The 12,880-nt window shown below is 39.1% G+C and overlaps 1 protein-coding gene across 1 annotated transcript in view; it reads left to right on the top strand.

Annotated features, from left to right (window-relative positions):
- Window positions 1-12,880, top strand: part of ptprt (protein tyrosine phosphatase receptor type T) — a 1,408,195-nt gene that overhangs the window by 169,695 nt on the left and 1,225,620 nt on the right. The window lies entirely within an intron of this gene.

Genomic DNA, 12,880 nt, shown 5'->3' with positions numbered 1-12,880 from the left:
TGGCATCACGGATACCAGTCTTCAGTCAATTTGATTCAGTCCACATGACATCAAGAAATGATTGGAAGTACAGGATGCTACAAAAGCTATGGACCCTGACAATATTCCGACAATAATACTGAAAACATGTGCGCCAGACTTGCTGCACCTTTAGCGAAGCTACTGACCTGGATGAGGGCGCAGAAGGATGATTTAGTAAATTTTTGGATGACATCAAGGTCTGTACAGTTGTGGAAAATGTAGATGGATTTTGCCGATTACAGAGGGACATAGATAAGTTGCAGAACTGGGCTGAGATGTGGCAAATGGAATTTAATGTGGAAAAGTGTGAAGTGATTCACTTTAGAAGGAACAACAGGAATGCAGAGTACTGGGCGAGTGGTAAGATTCTTGGTAGTATAGATGAGCAGAGGGATCTCAGAGTACATGTACATAGATCCCTGATATTTGCCACCCGGGTTGTTAGGGTTGTTAAGAAGCCATTTGGTGTGTTAGCTTTTATTAGTACAGGATTGAGTTTCAGAGCCATGAGGTCATGCTGCAGCTGTACAAAATTCTAGTGTACCGTAGTTGGAGTATTGCATACAGTTCTGGTCTCCGCATTATAGGGAGGACGTGAAAGCTTTGGAAAGGATTCAGAGGAGATTTACTAGCATGTTGCCTGATATGGAGGGAAGGTCTTACGAGGAAAGGGTGAGGGACTTGATTCTGTTTTGTTGGAGAGAAGAATGTTGAGAGATGACTTAATTGAGACACAGAAGATAATCAGAGGGTTAGATAGGGTGGATGGTGAGAGCCTTTTTCTCGAATGGTGATGGCTTGCGTGAGGGGGCGTAGCTTTAAGTTGAGGGGTAATAGATATAGGACAGATATCAGAGGTAGTTTCTTTACTCAGAGAGTAGTAGGGGTGGGAATGCACTGCCTGCAATAATAGTAGACTCGCTAACTTTAAGGGCATTTAAATAGTCTTTGGATAAACATATGGATGAAAATGGAATAGTGTAGATTAGATGAGCTTCAGATTGGTTTCATAGGTGGGTGCAATATCGAGGGCCGAAGGCCCTGTACTGCGCTGAAATGTTCTATGTTCTATGTTCTATCTGTCCCAGTACAGTTACAACACTGAGCTGACAACGTGGAAGCTTGCCCAGGTAGGTCCGGTACACAAAAAGCAGGATAAATCCAACCTGGGAAATACGGCTCCATCAGTCTACTCTCGATCATCAGTAATGTGATGACAGTATCGTTATTAATGCTATTAAGCAGCACCTACTCAGCAATAAGCTACTCAGTGATGCACAATTTATGTTCCGCAAGGGCCACTCGGCTCCTGATCTCATTATAGCCTTGTTTAAAAGAGCTGAATTCCAGAGGTGAGGTGACGTGAGAGTGACATCAAGGTTGTATTCAACCGATTGAGGCATTAAAGAGCTAAACTCTGTGCTGGTTGGAGTCATATAAGAATATGGTTGTGATTTTTGGATATTCGTCATCTCAACTCCGAAAACATCTCTGCAGGAGTTCCTCAGGGTAGTGTCCTAGGCACAACCATCTTCAGCCACTTCATCAATGACCATCCCTCCATCCTAAGGTTGTCATGAGGCTGGTCACTGATGATTGCACAATGTTTAGCACCTCACATACTGAAGCAGCCAATGTTCAAATGCAACAAAATCTGGACAATATCCAGTCTTGGGTTCACATGAGGCAATAACATCCGCTCCACACCAATCCGGCAATGACCATCTCCAATAGGCAACACTCTAACCACTGCCCCTTGATTTTCAATAGCATTACCATCAATAAATACCCCACTATCAACATGCTGGGGAGTTACCATTGACAAGAAACTCAGCTGGACTTGCCACATAAACACAGTGGCTACAAGGACAGGTCAGAAGCAAGGAATGCAGCAAGTAACTCACGTCCTGAGTCCTCATCATCCACAAGGTACAAGTCAGCAGTGTGATAGAATACTCCCCACTTCCTGGATGACTGCAGGACTAACAACACTCAAGGAACTTGATACAGTCTGGGCCAAAGCGGCCCGCTTATTGATGCCATGTCCACAAGCATCCACTCGCTGCACCACATACGTTCAGGAGCAGCAATGTGTACTATCAACAAGATACACTGTAGAAATTCACCTGCCAGCAGCTTCCAAACCCACAACCACTTCCATCTTGAAGGGCAAAGGCAGCAGATACAAGGGAACACCACCTCCTTCAAGATCCCCTCCAAGCCACTCATCATGCTGACTTGGAATTATATTGCCATTCCTTCATTGCTTCTCACTCAACATCATGGAATTCTCTCTGTAATGGCATTGTCGGTCAACCCACAGCAGGTGGACTGCTCCTGTTCAAGAAGGCACTTCATTATCAAGGGCAATTAGGATGGGCACTAAATACTGGCCCAGCCAGTGATGCCCATGTCCCGCAAATGAGTGATAAAAAAAGTCTAAGGTCTTGTTGTAAATGTGTAGATGCCTTAAAGTTTATTAACAAAACTAGAATCTGGTCTTTGTGGTACATCTCATAAGGGCTAACTTAAAGGGAACACTCAGCTCATATCATGTTGGAACTAGTTTTTTACCCAGAAATCAAACCATGGTTGCAGCTAATTGGCACTAAAAGATAATATCAGCAGACAGTTATGAGGATTTTACATAACTCTCACTAATAAGTCAGAACTGAAGTTTACGAGCAACCATCCAGGATCAAAGTGATCTGACCTGATTTGTTCAGAGTGTAGAGCCTTCATTTTCAGCACCAGTATTTGTCAGTTCCTTACCTCTGTTCAGGAGTAGGCGTTTCCAGCTTCTCTGATGACCTAGTGTTCCAATGCATGGCCTTGCCAGCGTATTTGCTGTTTGCTGGTCACTAGGACTCCTGTAGACAGCAGAGAGTGACTCCACTTTATCAGCATCCTCAGGGCACAGGCAGAGACACAGGAATAACTGCGCTTTGCATTGCTCAGTCCTTCCTCTGTCACTTGCAATATTTTGGAAGAAATGATACGAAAGCCACAAAAAAGGGCACGTATAACATCATCACAACTTCTGTTTGGTGTAAACATCACACATGGTGTAAACAAAAACAAAAGAGCCAACAACAAAAGCATAAATACAAAGCATTACACAGCAATTCAGACTTTTATATTGGTATATAAAGAGCTTAGAAGTTAGTAAAGGAAGGGGACATTGAGCTAAAATGTGCAAGAAGTCTAATTGCCCAGAGAAATACAAAGTGTAACACGATGCTTCACAGCAGTATATGAAGAAGAGTCAACCAAGTACCAAAATCAAACATATTTCAAACTACCATCCATAGCACACCAGTCCAAGATGTATATGCAAAGCTTACCAACGCAACTCAGGCAGTAGATCTGGTCAATGTGATCTACCAGATGGTTGCTGTGAGAAAAGCTGATGCCATTTCTCCATCCAAGTGATATATCCATAAAAGGAATGAACAACATGCCACAATTGATAATGTTGCAAGTATCATCTTTCATACAATCATTATCTTACACAGGATTAATTCAGGAAACTGGCACAGTGTTGTGCAGCCAAGATTTGCTCTTAATGAGACTGACATTCTATCCATGGGACTATCCATCAGGCAGGGTAACTTTGGATAGATTGTCTCATTGAGAATCTACCAGGCCCCCTCTGTATCTTAGATGACATTGTCATCCTTGGAAGAACGAAAAATGGGCATGAGAAAAGCCTCCAAAAGCTTATGACAGCAGCTAAGAAACATAGTCTTGCTTTCAACAGTTTAAAAAGGTCAAATCAACATGGGCCAACTCAATTTCTTCAGATCAATCTGCTTGTTTCCTGTTTTATTTTAATATGGATGGTAATTTCTTACTTAGTATTTTCTCCATTAAGAAAAATAAAGAATTGCAAAATCAAAAGATTGTTTCCATCATATTTTTTTCCTTGATGTAAAGCGTGAAACTAGCACTATCACCCTCCTAACCATCTTCAATGTCTGTCCTCAAAGTTGAAAAGAATCCTAAAGGAAAATATTTTCTTCAAAGCGCTGACCTATTTTATACTGATAAAAGGAAGGTGAATAAAATTCTAGCTTGATATCTTTCTAAAACACGTCTCATCTCTCTGGGGATCTGCTTGCTTGTGCCTGACTTCCAGCTAGACCATTCTATAACATTGTAATCAGGGAGTAGAACTGTATGCCCTCAACAGGCTATTTCTGAAAAGCTGCATTCTGATCATTATCTGAATTGTGAACCTATTTGATTGCTATTAACCTGTCTTTCCTTCCTCAAGTACAATCGAAGTTGCTGCACAATTTCCACATTTTCTGTTTAATTTCATAATTTTGAGCATTCATGTGATTTTCTTGGCATCTTGTTTTACTTTTGCCTCCGTGTTTGGTGTTGTGTGAAAATTATTTTTTTCATCTCTAGCCAAAATATCATTAAATATACTTTACTGCTCTCCTGTGGCATACTTATTGTAGTTTTATTCTGAGTCCAAGAAACAAGCTGAGTGGGGGCCAAAGAGTGAACCACAGCAAAGGAAATTGGGTTGGCGAATGGGGCTAGAGAGCACTGGAGAGAATACTGCAGAGAATCAAAGCATTGACCTTAAGATGAGCCATGTATATTAATAGAATCTGGGTGACTCAGGGTAAAAAAAAAACAATAGTTGTTCCAGCAATATCTGTTTTGGGGGAGATTGATCTCTGAACAAAAGGCTTATATTGAAACAAAAGATATCTGATCAGACGAGCAGAATTTTCTTCCAATAAAACTTTAGGAAGACTAGAGGGATATATTGGTTCCAGGTACAAATTCAGTTGCCCAGCTCCCTTTCAACTGCCTCCTACTGAGCCAGAATGTTTGGAAACATAGAACTAGATTTGACCCTGAGTTGAACTACTGATCACCTGTCTGTCATCACAATCACTGGAATGGTATGCTGAAAATCAACTGCACGAAAATTTGATTAAATTACCACATTAACTTGTAGGTGGCACAGTGGCACAGTGGTTAGCAGTGCTGCCTCACATGCCAGAGACCCGGGTTCAATTCCCGCCTCAGGCGACTGACTGTGTGTGGATTTTGCACGTTCTCCCCGTGTCTGCGTGGGTTTCCTCCGGATGCTCTGGTTTCCTCCCACAGTCCAAAGATGTGTGGGTCAGGTAAATTGGTCATGCTAAATTGCCAGTAGTGTTAGGTAAGGGGTAAATGTAGGGGTATGGGTGGGTTGAGCTTCGGCGGGCCGGTGTGGACTTGTTGGGCCGAAGGGCCTGTTTCCACACTGTAAGTAATCTAATCTAATCTAAGATAACCAGACAGCAAGAACCACAAGTAGCTGAAATCACCAGAATCTAAAACATGCTGAATTCTGAACGTTGAGTCAACAGATTCCTGAGCTGGTCAAGGAATATTAGGTGTGCAACTGAGAGCAGTCAATGTAATGTGATGAAGTTTATTAATTCAGTCCAACTGAATTGGGTTGGTTGCGCTTCGACGGGCCGGTGTGGAATTGTTGGGCCGTAGGGCCTGTTTCCACACTGTAAGTAATCTTATCTAATTACCCAATTTTTCCAATCTGTCTAAAAGATTATAAGAGATAGGAGAACACACAGGCTATTCCACACCATCCAATCATGGCCAATCCGATAATCTTCAGCTCCATTGTCCTACCTTTTCCCTATATCCCTTGATTGTGTTACTGATCAAAAATCTATCTCTATCCTGTGTATACCTAACAACACAGCCTGAACAACCATTACATGAAAGGATTCCACATATTCATTCCTCTCTGAGAGAACAAATTCCTTCTCATTTCTGTCCTCACTGGGCAACCTTCCCACTAGGGGAAACAATATCTCCATATCTTTCCTGTCAATTCCCCACCTCCTGCAAGAATTATATTTCTTTCAATAAGATTACCTCTCATTCTTATAGACTCCATTATACAGGCCAAACCTTCTCCAATTCTCCTCACAAGAAAATCCCTGCATAACCAGGATCAACCTAGTGAATATTCTGTGGACTGCCTCCAATTCTAGTACGTCTTTAATTCAGTGTAAAATAATATTTACACTGGGTTTTATGTTTCTAGCAACAAAAAAGACTTCCAAACTATCCTTTAATCAGTTCCATGAAAATGACAAGTTGAATTGCTAAACCAAAACTCTAAAACTTAAATTCTACCCCTATGTAAAATTCCCATACACATATAAACTGACAGGCAATGAGACAAGACAAAGCCAATAAGAGAAATAAAAGGGTCAATGAAGCACAATTCTGGCAGCTGTCTTGGTCAGCTTTCCTTTTCCTTCCAATTCTTTGATTCTGGCACCAGGTTGTGGATACACTAATTCTCAGTCTTTCATTCATGTGCCATTTCCTTGCCTCTGATGATGGCTTTTCTCCTTTTTCTTTCAACAAGGCATTTGCAGAGAACAACTTACAGACAAAGGTAAGGGAGAGTAATTACTTTGGGGTTTCTTTTACTTTTCCGCACAGAAAGAACAGAGAGAGAAGGATGCTTTCTTTTGGCGGGCTGAATGTTGATACTGTATGGTCTGCACCCAAAACTACCACCACCCAACCAGGAACCAAGTAAGTAGTTGTTATCATGCCAACAACTGGTCCCAATTGAAAAGCCGATCCAAAGTCTGTCCCTGGACAAAATTGCCTTCAACGCATACAGGCAGTGTCATTCTCTCTGCAGTGCTCCTTCACTGTTTGAATAAGGCAGCATTGTAGGTACACTCACAGTGTATTCTAATGATTTGTTTTGAAAATTGCAAACATTTTCTGACACAGTTTCTTTGATTTCAAGCAATACCTTTTTGCATTTCTATTCTACAGTACCCCCAAAACACAATGTGTTCTTTACAACATACTAATATGAAGACCACCTATTTTACTCCCCCCCCCCCCCCCTTATATTCAGTGAACTTAACCCTGTCATAGATAATGTGCCACAGGAATCTTCATCAGTGCCAATTTGTTGTCTTTAATGTAACAATTCCAATTTGCTCTTGATCATCTTCTCAGATCCTACCAGCCAGCCATATTCTTGCTCAAGACAAGTCCCATTCATCTATTGGTTCCTGATTCAGTATTGCCTCAAATCTTAACTTCTTATCCTTGTTTTCAAATCCATCCCTGGCCTTTCACAATCCTCTCCTTGATTCTCCAACATTATAACCCTACATGATATCTGAAATCATATAATTGTAGTGTCTTGAGCATCTCTGCTTTTAATGGCTCTACCATTGGTGGTCATGTTGTCTGTGACTTAGGCTCTAAACTGTTCAATCCCTCCATAACTCGTCATTCTTCTATGCTCTTTCCTCTTTGAAGCCTACTCTTTGGATAAAGCTTTGACCATTTGTCTTAATATTAATTTGTTGTTCAGGATTCAATTTTGCTTTTTAATGCAACAGTGGAATGTTATAAGTTGTTTTATGACAGTAAAAGAGTTATATAAATACAAGTGTATCTCACCAAAAATATTTATATTGTGTTTTAAAGGAGGACATATGTCATGACTGACAGCAGGTTTGGCCATTTGTAAACGGCTCAATTGTAAACCTTGACTCCACTGTCTAGTATTAGACCCATTTGCAGATGCCTTCAAATACAGTAATACAGATTCTTCTCAAGACTGGAATCCCCAATGTTATTGAGTCTCTCTCCATTTAATGAACAATAACGTGCTCAGGACAGGTTAGAGGAATCAAACATAGGATTTTTTGTAAAATGAACACCTTTAAAACGGAAGTTCATGGCAGACATTTCTGGCATATTAAAGTTTGCCTAATGAATAAATATATTTGAATTTTTAATATATCATTTACTGTATTAATTATCTAATCAATATGTTGACTCTGCAGAATGACCTTTGTGAGCATAACTATTTGTAGTATTATAAAAATCCATTTGGACCATTGTTGGTTTTGAGAAAGTTAGAAGCTATGATTTATGTTGTTTGTTGGGCTTTGACCACCCGAGTAATGATTTGTTCACTCTTAGCCGATGAACTATTTCAGCTAACCAGCAGGGTAGCATAATATATAGTGATTATATCAATCAGATGCAAATGTGTAATACATATTGAAGGTTTGTATCATATGTCTAAATTTTCCCAAACCCTTCCAAAACATGATACATTAGAGATGCAAACTAAACACAAACCTCTTAACCATACAGATGATAAATTCTTTTTTCTGAATCATAATTCATAATAATAATATTATTTCGTGTACACCTTTTGTGACTTCTAACGTTTGAAGGTGGAATATGGAGCACTAACTAACCCAGGAGAAACCTGCATCAAGGCATCTCCAAGATGCTTCTTGTGATGTTACTAAATATGTAACATTTACTTATACTGAGGTGTTATGATGAAATAAAATAATACCAACAACAAAGCTTCATCGTTGTATGACATCTTTAATACCTGAAAGATCATTAGATATTTGACAGAAACATCACAGAAAAGTGTGAGCCATCCCAAGGAAATAATAAGATTGTTAAACAAAGGTTTGGTCAAAGAGATGCAATTTAAGGGAAATGGAGAAAAGAAATAAGCTGACGTAATGAGATTTACGTGGGGTAGTCCAGAACATAGGACTTGGTTAGTTGAAATCACACTGCCAACAAAAGGGTAAAGGAGTTGGGGAACCCTCAAAATAAGGTGATCAGGGTAGTAGTAGAGGTAGAAGGACAAAGTTATGAAAAAGTTTTAAACAGAAATATGAGAAAGTTAAGTTTAAATTTAAGATGCTCGTGTGTTGGGAGCCAGTCATGGTCGGTCAGTTCACAGGTGATGAGTGAATGGGACTTGATGTGTGTTAAAATATGGACAACAGAACTTTCTTTGATCAAGTTTAGGAAAGGTGGAACATGAGAAGTTGCAAGACAAATATTTGAATGGTTATGTTTACGTAACCAGACAGAATAGATTATTGATGGGTTTGGGAAATTGTTTCTATTCCTGAAGGCAGACTAAGGTTATTGAAGTGTTATCATTTAATATTGGCTTTGCAAAGTAAACATAAAATTGAAATTGTTAGTGATTAGTATTGAAAGCTGAAGTCAGTGCAATGTTTGGGTCTCAGTCCATACCCTTCTAAGAACATTTTCAACATGTGTTTATCACACAATCTAGTCTGCCATTTCAAAGATATACTAAGGAACTGTTATATCATTTTGGATCAGATGTTAACTGACAGCATTGGACATCCTTTAGCACTGATCAAAGAAGAATTTTGTGGACACTTGGTAGCCTGATCATTAAATCTCTCTCAATTAGACAGTCAATGCAGTCAAATAAGTGTGCAATTGCCTTCATGGCACAATTGCCTGCACTTGTCATCATAACAGCAGAAATTCTTAAATTCTGTTGAATTGAAGAACATTCAGCAGAATCATCTGATGCTATATAAATTCAAGTTGTCTTTCTTTTCGGCAAAATTAGATGTGATTATTTCATTCCTCAAAACATGGATGGTACAATGTTTTCTGAAAGTGACAAATGGAACATTATATTTAATATTTTCAATATAAACAATTGTGAGCAGGAAAGCAACGTGAAAAAAATGTTGGTCTGAATTTGCTTCACAAATAACATTGAAGCTAACAGCATTCACCAGTGTTATAGTGTAAACTGTACAGGCACGTCCACTAACTGTACAAACCCAGATAAATGTGGAAATCGTGAAGGTGTTGTCCAAGATGTGCTATTTTGATGCCCGAGCCACAATATCTGGCATTTTAAATTCGTGGAAACACGTGAAGCCCCTATAATTACAGAATGGCTCTCCTGAACTCATTTCTGATGACATGTTAATGCCAATCAACCTTTCACAAAATGTGGTATCTCATTATTTCAGAATTTTAATTATTGTTGAAGATTTGTTTTAAAAAAAATAAAGTATAAACTCAAAACTTAACAAAAACAGAAATTGCTGGGAAAGCTGAGCAGGTCTGGCAGCATCTGTGCAGAGAAATCAGAGTTAATGTTTCAGGTTGAGGGACCCTTCCTCAGAACCCGACTCAAAATGTTAACTCTGCTTTCTCTCTACAGCTGCTGCCATACCTGCTGAGCTTTCCCAGCAATTTCTGTTTTTTGTTTCTGATTTACAGAATCTGCAATTCTTTCTTTTCTTAACTTAAAATTTAATGTTGATATGATAGTACGATTGGATGAGATGCATCAAAAAATACTGAGGGAGGTGAGAGTAGAAACTATAGACAACTGCTATAATATTTCAATCTTCCTTAGATTCAGTGGTGGTGCCAGAGGACTGGAAAATTGTAAATGCTCAAGGAGAGGTGTAAAAATAAACCTAGATATTATAGACCAATCAGTTTAATTTTGGTTGTGGGGAAACAATAATTTGGTCATAAAATTAATAACAATATGGACAAATGCAAGTTAATTAAGGACAGCCAGTATGGATGTCAGAAGGGAAAACTATGTTGCATTAACTTGCACGAGTTTTTTGAAGAGGAAATGGAGAGTGTTGTGTTCATATTGATGCCATTGATGTGATGTGCATGGATTTCCAAAAGGTACTTGATAAAGTACCACAACAGACTTGTGAGAAAAGTTAGAGGCCATAGAATAAAAGGCAGCAAATGAAGCATACAGTATTCTGGTCCTTGTTGATAGGAACACAGAGTACAAGGGGAAACTAGGCATGTGAAACATATAAAATCAATTAGATTGGCCTCACCTGGAGTACTGGACCTCTTCTGAACATCACACTTCAGAACATGATGGCATTAAAGAATGTACAGAAGATGGCCATGTGGTCTACCACGACTGCACCATCTGTAGAGAATTTAGTTGTAATAATCTGTTAAGTGCCATGGGAATATGGTTAAGTTGCTAATTATTGAAAGGTCTTGGCTCCAGAGATGAGAAATTTCAATTATGAAAATAGCTTACAAATGCTTGGACAGTTTTCCTTGGGGAAGAGAAGGTTAAGAGGAGAATTTTTATGAACATGGTGCCAATCAAGTGTTACTTTGTCCCAGATAGTGAGAACCTTCTTGAGTGCTGTTGAAGCTGCACTCCCCAAGAAAGTGTGGAGCATCCATCCATTGACTCCATCTATACTTCTTGCTGCCTCAGGAAAAAACAACCAACATAATCAGGGATCCCTCCCACCCCAGTTATGCTCTCTTCCACCCTCTACTGTGAGACAGAAGTTATAACAGTTTGAATACATGTACGAATAGATTGAAGATCAGCTTCTTCCCTGCTGTTATCAGACTTTTGAGTGGACCTCTTAAATGTTAGTTCTGATTTTTCTCTCTCTCTCTTTATTCTGCACTCTTCTACTATCCTGATGTACTTGTATGGTACAATCTGCCTGTACAGCATTCAAAACAACATTTCACTCTAACTCAGTACATGTGAAAGCAATCAACCAATCAATCAATCAGCATTCTATCACACTCCTGACGTGTGCATTATTGATGGTGGACAGACTTTGGGGAGGCAGTGGGTGAGTTACTCATAGCAGGATTCCTAGCCCCTCACCTGCTATTGTAGCAATATATATGTGCTGGAGAAATTCAGCAGGTCTGGCTGTATCAGTGGAAAGAGAAACAAAGTTAATGTTTCAAGTGCAATATGATTTTTTCATATCTTCAGTGTTTTTCTTTTATTCATGTGGCAGGTCCAATTCAGTTTTGGTCAGTGGTAGCCCTGTGGGAGTTGATAGTGGGGTTTGTGGTGATGGTTGGTAATGATGATAATCCTGCTGAATATTAAGAGGCAATGGTTGGAGATGGTCATTGCCTGGCACTTGTGTGGCATAAATTTTAATTCCAATGCTACTTAAAATGCTGGAAATTTACTTTAAACATGACTGCAAGTGAACCTCCTCAGGTTTTTGCAGATAGTACTGTGCAATTTTTCATATTGTCCAGTCTATGCCATTTTGAATTTGTACACAGGGATGCAGCCAGCTCTTGATAACAAGTCTTCAATACTTTCACTGAGATCTTATAATTTATTGCTTTTGCTGCATGTACTGTGACTTGATGTTGTGTGGAGTGATGTCTTGATGGTGCGGACCTTAGGTGGTCAAGAAAGGTCTTGCACTCAGCATTTCTGCCTGAACATGATAATTAAACTATCTATAAATGGTTAATTATAAATAAGTACATGTCCATTTCATTAACAACACTTGTAGACAGGTTTATTACTACAATTATATTTCAAAGGTGTTATAATTATCTGGTCATCTGACTGCAACACTTAAAATATCCCCTTTCTGCGTTTAATTGAGTTTAACAGCTGGAACATCACAACTAAATGCATAAAAACTTGATGTGTATAATTATGCTAAAGGGTGAATGAAGAAAATATGGATTTTGTTTTCAAGATGTTAAAGGTACTTGCTTTGCTTATTGACTTAAAGCAGGACATTGTTGAGCAAGGTAACAACACATTCACAGGTGGGGCAGGTATGACTTCCGAGATGGTGTTTTCACAAGGGTAAATTTATTGAGTTGTTTTATTGGCAGAATGTTGCTGAAGAGCTGGCTTGTATTTGCTTCACATTAATAAATAATCTTGTTCAATTTTCTTAAAAGATTTTATGCCTGTTGTAATGTTTTATTTCTGTTAATAGTTTACTGTAAACTACTTGTTCTGTTTTGCAGTTGAGTGGTGTTTGGTGTTGTGTGCCTGGTAGTGACATGGCCGAATTCTACTGGCTTGATGTTTTACTATTGGAAATGCTGCAGCAAACGGATGTTAGATTGTTACCTCCTCCCCTCTTTCTCAAAGTGACTATGTTCATACAGCTAGCATTCAGTTAGAGTGCAGATATCAGACCTGCAATTGTGCTAAATTACTGCTTAT

The sequence above is a fragment of the Hemiscyllium ocellatum genome, chromosome 15 (genome assembly GCF_020745735.1).
Source record: "Hemiscyllium ocellatum isolate sHemOce1 chromosome 15, sHemOce1.pat.X.cur, whole genome shotgun sequence".
Classification (NCBI taxonomy): domain Eukaryota; kingdom Metazoa; phylum Chordata; class Chondrichthyes; order Orectolobiformes; family Hemiscylliidae; genus Hemiscyllium; species Hemiscyllium ocellatum.
This window is presented reverse-complemented; position numbering and strand designations above follow the sequence as displayed.